This window comes from Eriocheir sinensis, chromosome 44, assembly GCF_024679095.1.
Source record: "Eriocheir sinensis breed Jianghai 21 chromosome 44, ASM2467909v1, whole genome shotgun sequence".
In the NCBI taxonomy this organism is placed as follows: Eukaryota; Metazoa; Arthropoda; class Malacostraca; order Decapoda; family Varunidae; genus Eriocheir; species Eriocheir sinensis.
Window position 1 is genome coordinate 2,974,505 of NC_066552.1, and position 10,542 is coordinate 2,985,046.

The window sequence follows — 10,542 nt, forward strand, 5'->3', positions numbered from 1 at the left end:
CCACCACCACTACCACTTCCACCACCACGACCACTACCATCACCTCCTCCTCCTCCTCCTCCCTCGTTTCCTTTCCTTCCATTCCTTCGTTTCCTCCTTCTATTCCTCCTAAGTCTAAGTCCTCTCACGTTTCACTTTGTATTTAGGAAAATGTGGAGGTTTCCTTCTCCTCCTCCCTCCTCCTCCCTTCCTTTGTTTCTCCTTTGTCTCTGTTTTATTATCTTTTTTCCTTTTTTTTTTTCTTTTTCCTTCCATTCTCTGTATTGGTGTTGTTCTTATACTTTATTTATTTTGTGTCTTTCTGTGTGTGTGTGTGTGTGTGTGTGTGTGTGTGTGTGTGTGTGTGTGTGTGTGTGTGTGTGTATGTATGTCTGTATCTCACACACACACACACACACACTGGCAGCCTCTCTATGTGTTATACTGAGAGGGGTTTCGTCTAATTAAGGGAGATTGACCCTTAAGGACAGGTGACGTAAAGGTGAGGGAAGACAATTGTTGGAGTCTTCGGGAAACTGAAGAAGAAAAAGAAGAAAAAAAGTGTCCTCGAGCCTTATCCTTCCTCCTTTGTCTTACTGAAGAGGAGGAGGAGGAGGAGGAGGAGGAGGAGGGAAAGGAAAGAAGCCAAATAAAGAGGAAATTATATACAGAAAAAAAATCCGTGTGGCAAATAATAAATGAAAATAAGAGAAAATAAAATGATGGAAAATACAAGGAATGAATATAGAAAAGAAGAAGATATTGAAGAGAGAAGGAAAAGAAGATGGGAAATAAGGAGTAAACATTGATAACGATAGATGGCAACCTGGACAAGGAATGATGAAGAGAGGAAGTAGGTGAGAAGAGAAGATGATAGGGGAGAAAGGAAGTGAAAATGAAGGAAAGAAGAAGAATGGGAAAAAAAAAGTGAAGGAGAAGGAACACTATAAGCAAAGAGGGAAGGGAAGACGTGAAGAAGGAAAAGAGAAAAAGGAGAAGGAAAAGATATAGGAAAAGAAAGGAAAAGATAGAAGAAATATAGAAATTGTTGAAAGAGAGAGAAAGAAGACTAGAAGCAATGGGAGGAAGGGAAGAAAGAAGGAAGTTGAAGAGAAGAATGGGAAAGACGTAAAGAAGGAACAGATAAAAAGGAGGAGAAAAAGATACAGGGGAAGAAAGGAAAAGACCGAAAATATAGAAATAATTGATAGAGAAGAAAGAAGACTAGAAGAAAAGGGAGGAAGGGAAGAAAGAAGAAAGTTGAAGAGGAGAAGAATTGGAAAGACGTAAAGAAGGAAAAGAGAAAAAGGAGGAGGAAAAGATATAGAAGAAGAAAGGAAAAAATAGAAAAATATTAAAATTATCGATAGAGAAAGAAAGAAGACGAGAAGAAAAGGGAGGAAGGGAAGAAAGAAGAAGGTTGAAGAGGAGAAGAATGGGATAGAAGTGAAGAAAAAGAGAAGGAATACTATAAGAAAATGATAAAAGGGGAAAGAAGAAGTGAAGAAGGAGAAAGGGAACAAGGAGGAGGAAGTAAAGAAGAAAGGAGATGATAGAAAAGTAAAAAAAAAAAAAGGTATGAAGAAAGAGTTAGAGAATAGAGAAAACAGAAAAATAGAAGACGATAAAAATGAAGACAATAGGGAAGTGAGGAAGACAACATGAATGAAAATGGAAGCTAAAATATTAAAGAAACAAAGAACAAAAACGACAACAAAAACGGAGAGACAAGTTATTAAAGAAACAAAAGGTGAAAAGAGGAAGAGGGAAGGGATAATATGGTAAAGGAAAAGGGAAATAAAGGAGGAAAGGGAGGAAAGGGAAGACAGAAAGGATATTGTACAGAAGAGAAGAAAGAAAGAAAGAGGGGTTGAAAAAAAGGAGAAGAAAAAGAAGAAATATGAAGAAAAGGGTGAAGAAAAGAGAGAAGGAAGAACATCGGAAAGGAAAGAAGGAATGAAGATAAAGGGTGGAAGAGGAAAAAGGAAAATAAATAAAGAAAGAAAGAAAAAAGAAAGAAGGAAATAGATAAATAAAGAAAGAAAGAAGGAAATAACGTAAAACCAGGAGAGAAAATTTTACACGCTTACACACGAGAAGTTAAACCACTAAAGAAACAAAGGAAGATAAAAGAAATTGAGAGGGAGAGGAATAATCGGTAATGGAAGTGGATAAAGGAGATAATAAAAGGGGAAATAAAGAGGCGACTGATGAAGAGAGGGAGGGGGACAGGGAGAGGAAGACATGAAGAGGAAGAGGGAAAGGAAAGGGAAAAAGAGGAGGAAATGAAGAGGAGAAGAGGAAAAGGGAAGAAGAGGGAGGCGTGAAGAGGAGGAGAAGGAAAAGGAAGAAGAGGAAGAATTGAAGAGGAGAAGGAAAGTGAAGAAGAGGAAGAAAAGAAAAGTAGGAGAAGGAAAGGGACGAAGAAGACATGAAGAAGAGGAGAAAGAAGAGGAAGAAGAGAAGGAGAAAGGAAGGAGGAGAGGAAAACATGAAGAAGAGGAGGAGAAAGAAAAGGAAGAAGAGAAAGATATGAAGAGGAGAGAATTGAAAGGAACAAGAGGAGGAGAAAGAAGGAGGAGAAAAGGAAGACAAGAGAAGAAGAAAGAGGAAGAAAAGGATAATAATAATAATAATAATAATAATAATAATAATAATAATAATGAAAAGTATATATAAAAGTCCATTGATAACATCACTAAATTATCATATCGAATTAATTTATGCTAATCACTTTAAATTTTATCACTAATTTTATTATACCAAGATGTAAACACACACACACACACACACACACACACACACACACACACACACACACACACACACACACACACACACACACACACACACACACACACACACACACACACACACACACACACCTGTTCTCTCCCATATCCGAAGTTTTAAATAATACAACCTTTTTTTTCCTTTCACCGAAATGGGTATCAAAAAGCCTAATTGCAGCTTCTCTCTCTCTCTCTCTCTCTCTCTCTCTCTCTCTCTCTCTCTCTCTCTCTCTCAAGAGAGAGAGAGAGAGAGAGAGAGAGAGAGAGAGAGAGAGAGAGAGAGAGAGAAAGGAAATGAGAAGGAAAGCGAAAGAAAAACACAATAGTAAAATACAGAAGAAAAACAAACAAACAAAAAAAAATATAGGACTTCAGGATGTTGGTAGGATATTCGTGTTTCCATAGGACGCTAAAAGGATGAATGGAGGGATTTAATAAAGGTGGGAGGAAACGGAGGAAAGGCGTGGAGAGAAAAATGGAAAGACGGAGATGGAGAGAGAGAGAGAGAGAGAGAGAGAGAGAGAGAGAGAGAGAGAGAGACGTACAGACAGAGGAAGCAATCAACAATCCATCTCTTCCTCCTCCTCCTCCCCCTCCTCCTCCTCCTCCTCCTCTTCCTCCTCCTCCTCCTCCTCCTCCTCCTCTTTTCTTCTTTTCACTCAAACAAAGACACCAGAACAATGAAATATGATAAAAGTGAAGCAATTATTACGATGCTAGTAAAAATAATAATAATAATAATAATAATAATAATAATAATAATAATAATAATAATAATAATAATAATAATAATAATAAGAGAGTGAGTGAGAGAGAGAGAGAGGAGGAGAAGGTGGAGGAAGAGAAAAAGGGAAAGATAGATGAAGGGGATGAGGAAAATAAAAATAAAATAGAGGATTCTGGAAATGGAAGAGAAGGAGGAGGAGGAAGAGGAAGAGGAAGAAAAGAAGACACATTTGAGGAAGATGAGAAGGAAGAAGAGGATACTGTGGTCTTTTATTTGAATTTTTGAATGGAAGTTTATTGTTAGAAATGCTGTTGTTGTTATTATTACTACCATTATTATATATCTTGTAGTGGTGGTAGTAGTAGTAGTAGTAGTAGTAGTAGTGGTAGTACTAGATGTTATTGTTGTTGTTATTATTATCATCATCGTTATTATTCATCTTGTAGTAGTAGTAGTAGTAGTAGTGGAGGTGGTAGTAGTATAAGTAGGAGTTGTTGTTGTTATTGTTTTCACCAGAAGCGGCCACGAAAGCGCTCGAACGAATTTATGGTCGCAATAACTGTCGGTAATAACTGTGTGTGTGTGTGTGTTGGGAGCCGCGCAGTTAATCCAAATAATATCAGACTACCCTCAGCGGCGATAGGTTACCGCTACCCGTTAGGCCAAGGCGGTGTGCTGCTACTTCATAAATAGTGATTAACAAAACGGGGAGAGGATACTTTATTCTTTGCTATGGTTTACTATCTTCAGGGGCGATAGGTTACCATGCTCTAGGCTAAGGTGGGATTCTTTTAATTTATAGGCGATGGGTTACTGTGTTCTTTGCTATAGTTTACCATCCTCACGGGCGATAGGTTACTGTTTTACGGAGAGAGACTTTCATTTTAGCGGCGATAGGTTATTAAGAACTAGAAGAACGGGAACAAGAGGAACAAGAACAAAAGGTAAGAACAAGAAACACAAGTAGAACAGGAAAAATAATAATAAGAACAACAACAAGAACAAAGAAGAAAAAAAGAGAAAAAAAAACAGAATAACAAGAAGAAAACGAAATAAACGAAAAAAGTTAGAACTGTTGATTGGCGGTGATGGGACAGGTGATAGCGGCGTGCGAGGCAATATAAGGGAGAAGAGATTAGGTGAAAAATAGGCAGGTAAGGGGAGGGAGAGATGGGAAGGAAGGGAGAGAGGAAGGGAGGGAGGAAAGGAAGGTTAAACTAAGAATCGGTATCTCCTCTCTCCTCCTCCTCCTTCTCCTCCTTCTATATATGGGAGAAGAGATTAAGTGAGAGATTAGGAAGTTAAGGGGAAGGAGAGAGAGGAAGGGAGGGAGGAGGGGCAGGTTAGATTAAGAAATAGCGTCGGTAAGGTAAATGTGATGGGCAGGCAAGGGAAATGGGTAAGAACATCAGAAGGAAGGGAGGAAGAAGGTGGAAGATTATGGGTAAGTGAATGGGAAGAGGGAAAGGAGGAAGAAGGAAGGCAGGCAAGACATAGAGAGAGGAGATAAAGAGGGAAATAGAGGAGATAAAGAAAAGGGAAGAAAAGGAGAGAGGGAGAAGGGAAGAAGAGGAGGAAATAGAGAGAGGGAAGGAAAGAGATAGAGAGAGGGAGAGAGGATGAAGTAAAAGAAACAGAGAGAGGAGAAGAGGGGATAGAGAGAAGGGATAGAAGTGGAATAAATAGAGAGAGATAAGGAAAGAGAGAGAGAGAGAGAGAGAGAGAGAGGGGATGAAGAAAAGAAACATAGAGAGGAGAAGAAGAGGAAATAGAGAAGAGGAAGAAGAGGAAATAAAAAGGGGGACAAGAGAAGAGGAGACAGAGAGAGACGAAGAGAAGATAGAAAGAGAGAGAGGAAGAAGCAAAAGAGGAAAGAGAATGGGAAAGAAGAGAGAGACAAGAAGAGACAGAGCATGAGCATGAAGAAAAGGAATTAGAGATAAAAGAAGATAAGGAAGATAGAAGAGGAAAAGAGGGAAAGTGGAGGGAGGAGGGCGAAGAAGGGAAAGGGGAAAGGAAAGGGAGGGGGAAGGGGGGAGGGTAATTGAGGCCTATCCACACACAACTTTTTATAACAATTTTTAAAGATTTCCACCAATGAAGTTCTCGGCCCAGCAATCACAAGTTATGATAGCCAGTTACCGAGAGTGATGGCCTCCCCCCCTTTCTCTCTCTCTTTCTCAACTAGTTTTGGTATTTTGAAGTTTATCACACAGACACAAGAAGAAGAGGAAGAAGAAGAAGAAGAAGAAGAAGAAAGAGGAAGAAGAAGAAAAAAAAAGATAGAGATGAAAAAGATTGCGAAGGAAAAGAAGAAAACGGAAAGAGTTGAAAAGCAGGAAAATAATAATAATAATAATAATAATAATAATAATAATAATAATAATAATAATAATAATAATAATAATAATAATAATAATGATAATAATAATAATAATAATAATAATAATAATAATAATAATAATAATAATAATAATAAGAAGAAGAAGAAGAAGAAAAAGAGGAGGAACAAGAAGAGGAAGAAGCCGATGAATATGAAAAAAGAGAATGAGAAGAAGGAAAAGCAAATACGAAAGAAAAAGAAGAAGAAGAAGAAGAAGAAGAAGAAGAAGAAGAGTGATGGAAAGACCAATAACACTTTGTCTTTAATATTCAAGAGATGCTGATAAGATTTGTGAGAAAATATAGTCGTCTGTATCTCTCTCTCTCTCTCTCTCTCTCTCTCTCTCTCTCTCCTTCATTATTCCTCTTCTTCCTCCTTCCTTCTCTCCTTCCCTTCTTCCCTCCTTCTTCCTCTCTCTCCCTCCTCTCCTTTCTCCTCTCTTGACGTATTCCTTGTCTTCTGAGAGAGAGAGAGAGAGAGAGAGAGAGAGAGAGAGAGAGAGAGAGAGAGAGAGAGAGAGAGAGAGAGAGAGGGTACACTATTCAGGTTTAATCAAATACTTATCATTTTTAATAACAGGTAATTATATGAAAGTTTATTGAGAAGATATATGTCGATAGATACATAGGAGAGTAGATGATTGACGATAGATAGAGAGTATGAGAAAGACCTTGATTCTTTTGATAAATAGATAGGAATATAGATCGTAGGTGAATAGGTGAGTAGGGAGAACAAGAGAAGAATGAATAAAGAAAGGAGAAAGAAGAGAGATAGAAAGATGATAGATAGATAGATAAATAGATGATAGAAAGATTGATAAAAAATGAATGAAGACTAAAAGGAACACAGGGCAGGGGTGACAAATTTAAGGACGGACGAAAATAAGTAAAAATAAAATAATGGAAGTGAAAAAAATGAATGGAATGAAAAAGAAGAAAAATTAATGTATAGAAATGGGAATATAAATAAGAAAATCAAATAAGCAAAAGATAAACAGCAAAAGATTAAGAAAAAAATGTTTAAAGAGAAAACGAGAATAAACGAAAATGAAAAGATAAAAAATGAAAATGAAAACACGGGAAAAGGAAAAATAACAAAACCAGAAGAGAAAAAATAGAAAAATTGGACAGAATATTAAAAGAAAAGTGAAAAAATGAGTAAAAAGAAAGAAAAAAGTAGAAAATAACAGTTAAACGCAACTTGATACATGAACAAAAAAACAAACAAAAAAAACGTACAGAAGATATTGGAAAAAAAACGACGAAAACCAAGAACACGTTTTTAACACCGTGGAAAACTTTACTCGGAGCTTAGAAATAAAGGAAGAAAAAATATGGAAAAGGGAAAGAAAAAAATGAGTTCAGGAGGAAGAAGAGAAGATAATCAGGAGGTGGAGGGTAAAAATACGAGGAAGTCTATTGGACAGGTAATGAGAGGAGGAGGAGGAGGAGGAAGAGGAGGAGGAAGAGGAGGAAGAGGAAGAACAGGAGGTAAAAGGAGGATTTTAGTAATGAAAAAAAAACGGAGGGGGAAAAATTAAATAAGAAGAAAAGAAAGAAGACTAAGAAGAAAATGAAGAATATGAAGAAGAAAAACAAGAATAAGAACAAAAAACAAGAAGAACAGGAATAATAAGAAGAAGACGAGACGATGAAAAAGAAAATAAAGGAGGAGGATGAGGAGGATGAGAAAAAAAAGATAAAGAAGAAAGTAGAAGGTAGAAAAATAAGGAGGAAGAAGAAGAGGAGGAGAAAAAAAGAAAAGAAGAAGGAAAGAAAACAGAAAAATAAGAGTGTAGGAGATAGAAAAAGAAAAAAAGAAAGAAAACGAGAAATGGAGAAAAAGTAAACAAAATAAGCTATTCCAACAAGAGAAAAAGGAGCAAAACAAAAAAAGGAGGAGGCGAAGGCGCAGGCGAAGGCGTTGTCGGAGGAGGCGGGAGAGATTGGGCAGGTAATGAGGTAATTAGGAAGCAATATCTGGTTATAACGCGGGAACGGAAGGTGCGCCGGACAATTAGGGGGTGTCTTACCTGCCCGCGGCCCGCAATCAAGGTGTGGGCGGGCGTTGAATGGACACTTCAGGTAATACAGCGCTAATGACAGGTGCGGCGGGCAGGTGATAATGGGTGTGATAACGAAGAAAGGTGATAATGAAGGGTGGTTGTTTGTGTATTAGTGGGCGTAGAGGTAGTAGTAAGTAGTGCTGGTATTTGTAGTAGTAGTAGTAGTAGTAGTAGTAGTAGAAGTAGTAGTAGTAGTAGTAGTAATAGTAGTTAAAATAATACTAATGATGATAATAATAATCTTCTTTCTTTTTTTCTTTCTTTCTTTCTTTCTCTCTCTGCTCCTTTTTTCATCATCTTTTCTCCTATTTCTTCTTCTTCTTCTTCTTCTTCGTCTTCTTCTTCTTCTTCTTCTTCGTCTTCTTCTTCTTCTTCTTCTTCTTCTTTCTGCTTACTCATACATAATACAGAAATTCGGCATAACAGAAACAAATATTTAAATAAAAACTACTTGCAATGTATTTATGTATGTATGAATGTGTGTCTGTCTGTCTGTCTGTCTATGTATGAATGTATGTATAAATGTAAGTATGTAGAAAATGAATTACTGAGTATGGTAAGAAAAATAACACACAAACATACACTTGATTATATAATTGTAAGATACTCTATTACATATATAATCACCGTCACTAATCACTAAACTAATGACCTTCAATTACAGGTACAGAGGATGACTTGCCAGGTGAGGTCATTAAGAGCGATTACCTGTGCTCCTCTGAAGGGCCTAATTACACTCCGTCGCCAGGTAAGCTCATTAGCCGTGTAATTAAACGGTATGAAGGTGGTGGTGGTGGTGGTGATAGGTTTACACTGACACATCACTACTGCCAACATCATCACCATCATCACCATTATCATCATCACTCACTTATCACCATCACTATCACCACCACCACTGTCATCACCATCATCATCATCACCATTCTCATATCTGCCCCAAATCACCACCACTTGTTCCATCACCACTGCCACGTTCACCACCATCTACATCACCACTTCCATCACCACTGTCATCACCACCACCACCTTCACCATCACCATCACCACCACCACGCTCCAGAGCTTTCAACACCACCCACTCCTTAAATCACCACCACCACCACTTGAACTTCACTTAAATCCACCACCATTACCTTATTTTCTCTCTCTCTCTCTCTCTCTCTCTCTCTCTCTCTCTCTCTCTCTCTCTCTCTCTCTCTCTCTCTCCTCTTATCTCCTCCTTCTCTTCTTCCTCCACCTCCGCCGCCTCCTCCGCTCTTCCTCCTCCTCCTCCTCCTTCTCCATGTAAACAGTCATCAGTTAGGAAGACACATGACGCTAATTTACATCTCTCCCCTGAAGACTCCTCCTCCACCTCCTCCTCCTCCACCTCCTCCTCCTCCTCCTCCTACTCCTCCTCCTCCCTATTAACGTTGCCTTTAATATCATGCTTGTGTTTTTTTTCTTTTCTTTTTTTTCTTTCTTTTCATTTACCTGTCACCTCGTCCTTCATGCGGTTGTTGTTGTTGTTGTTGTTGTTGTTGTTGTTGTTGTTGTTGTTGTTGTTGTTGTTGTTGTTGTTGCTGCTGCTGTTAGTTATGTCTGATTTTTTTTCGTTCTTTATTTTTTCATTCTTCCTGTTCTTCCTGTTTTTGTTCCTTTACTTTTTCTTGTCCTTGTTTTTCTTGTTCGTATTATTGTTCTTTTTCTTGTTATCGTTCTCGTTACTACTACTACTACTACTACTACTACTACTACTACTACTACTACTACTACTACTACTACTACAACTACTACTACTACTTCCATCATTATTTTTCCCTCTCCGTAATTTGAGTAACATCTTTATTTCCGTCTCGGGCATAATTGAAGAGTTGTAATACGATTGTTGATAAGATTGAGTTTCCTGCCGAGCGAGCAAGCGAGAGAGAGAGAGAGGAGAGGTACAATGTCACCTTCCCTCTCTCTCTCTCTCTCTCTCTCTCTCTCTCTCTCTCTTCCCACGTCCTTCTTATCCTCAGAGAATAATTGAATCTCTTCTCTTCTTGGAGACTAAACTCATTACTCTCTGAACGTAGGAGGAGGAGGAGGAGGAGGAGGAGGAGGAGGAGGAAGAAGAAGAAGAGTAGGCAAAGGTAGCGGCAAAGGTGGAGATGGAGGTGGACTTGGAGGAGGAGAAGAGGGGGAGGAGGAGGAGGAGGAGGAGGAGGAGGAGGAGGAGGCGGAGGAGGAGGAGGGGGAGGAGGAGGAGGAGGAGAAGGAGGAAGAGGAGGAGGAGGAGAAGGAGGAGGAGGAAGGGGAGGAGGAGGAGGAAGACTGACACTTTTAACATCTGAAATATCAGTAGGTTGTGATTTACCGGAAGAGAGAGAGAGAGAGAGAGAGAGAGAGAGAGAGTTCTTTATATTCTTCAGTCAGTTTTCAAGTTAAGCTATTTTTTTCTACCTTCTTTTCTTCTCCTTTTTTAATTTCTTTCCCATTTTCCTTAACGTGTTTGAACGAGTTTCTTTCTGTTATTTTTATTTAAGAAGGAAACGCAAGGAAGCCATTTACTGCAATCCTTTTTTTCTCTCTCTATTTTCTTTCTAATTTTGTTTTTGTTTAATATATTTTT

At 38.3% G+C, this 10,542-nt stretch overlaps 1 long non-coding RNA gene across 1 annotated transcript in view; it reads left to right on the top strand.

Annotated features, from left to right (window-relative positions):
• The window catches only part of LOC126980287 (uncharacterized), a 143,301-nt gene extending 134,607 nt beyond the window's left edge, over positions 1 to 8,694 (top strand). Inside the window, exon 5 of the long non-coding RNA XR_007733045.1 lies at positions 8,611 to 8,694. This is a non-coding gene — a long non-coding RNA (uncharacterized LOC126980287). The remainder of the gene's footprint in view (positions 1 to 8,610) is intronic.
• The last annotated feature ends 1,848 nt before the right edge of the window (positions 8,695 to 10,542 follow it).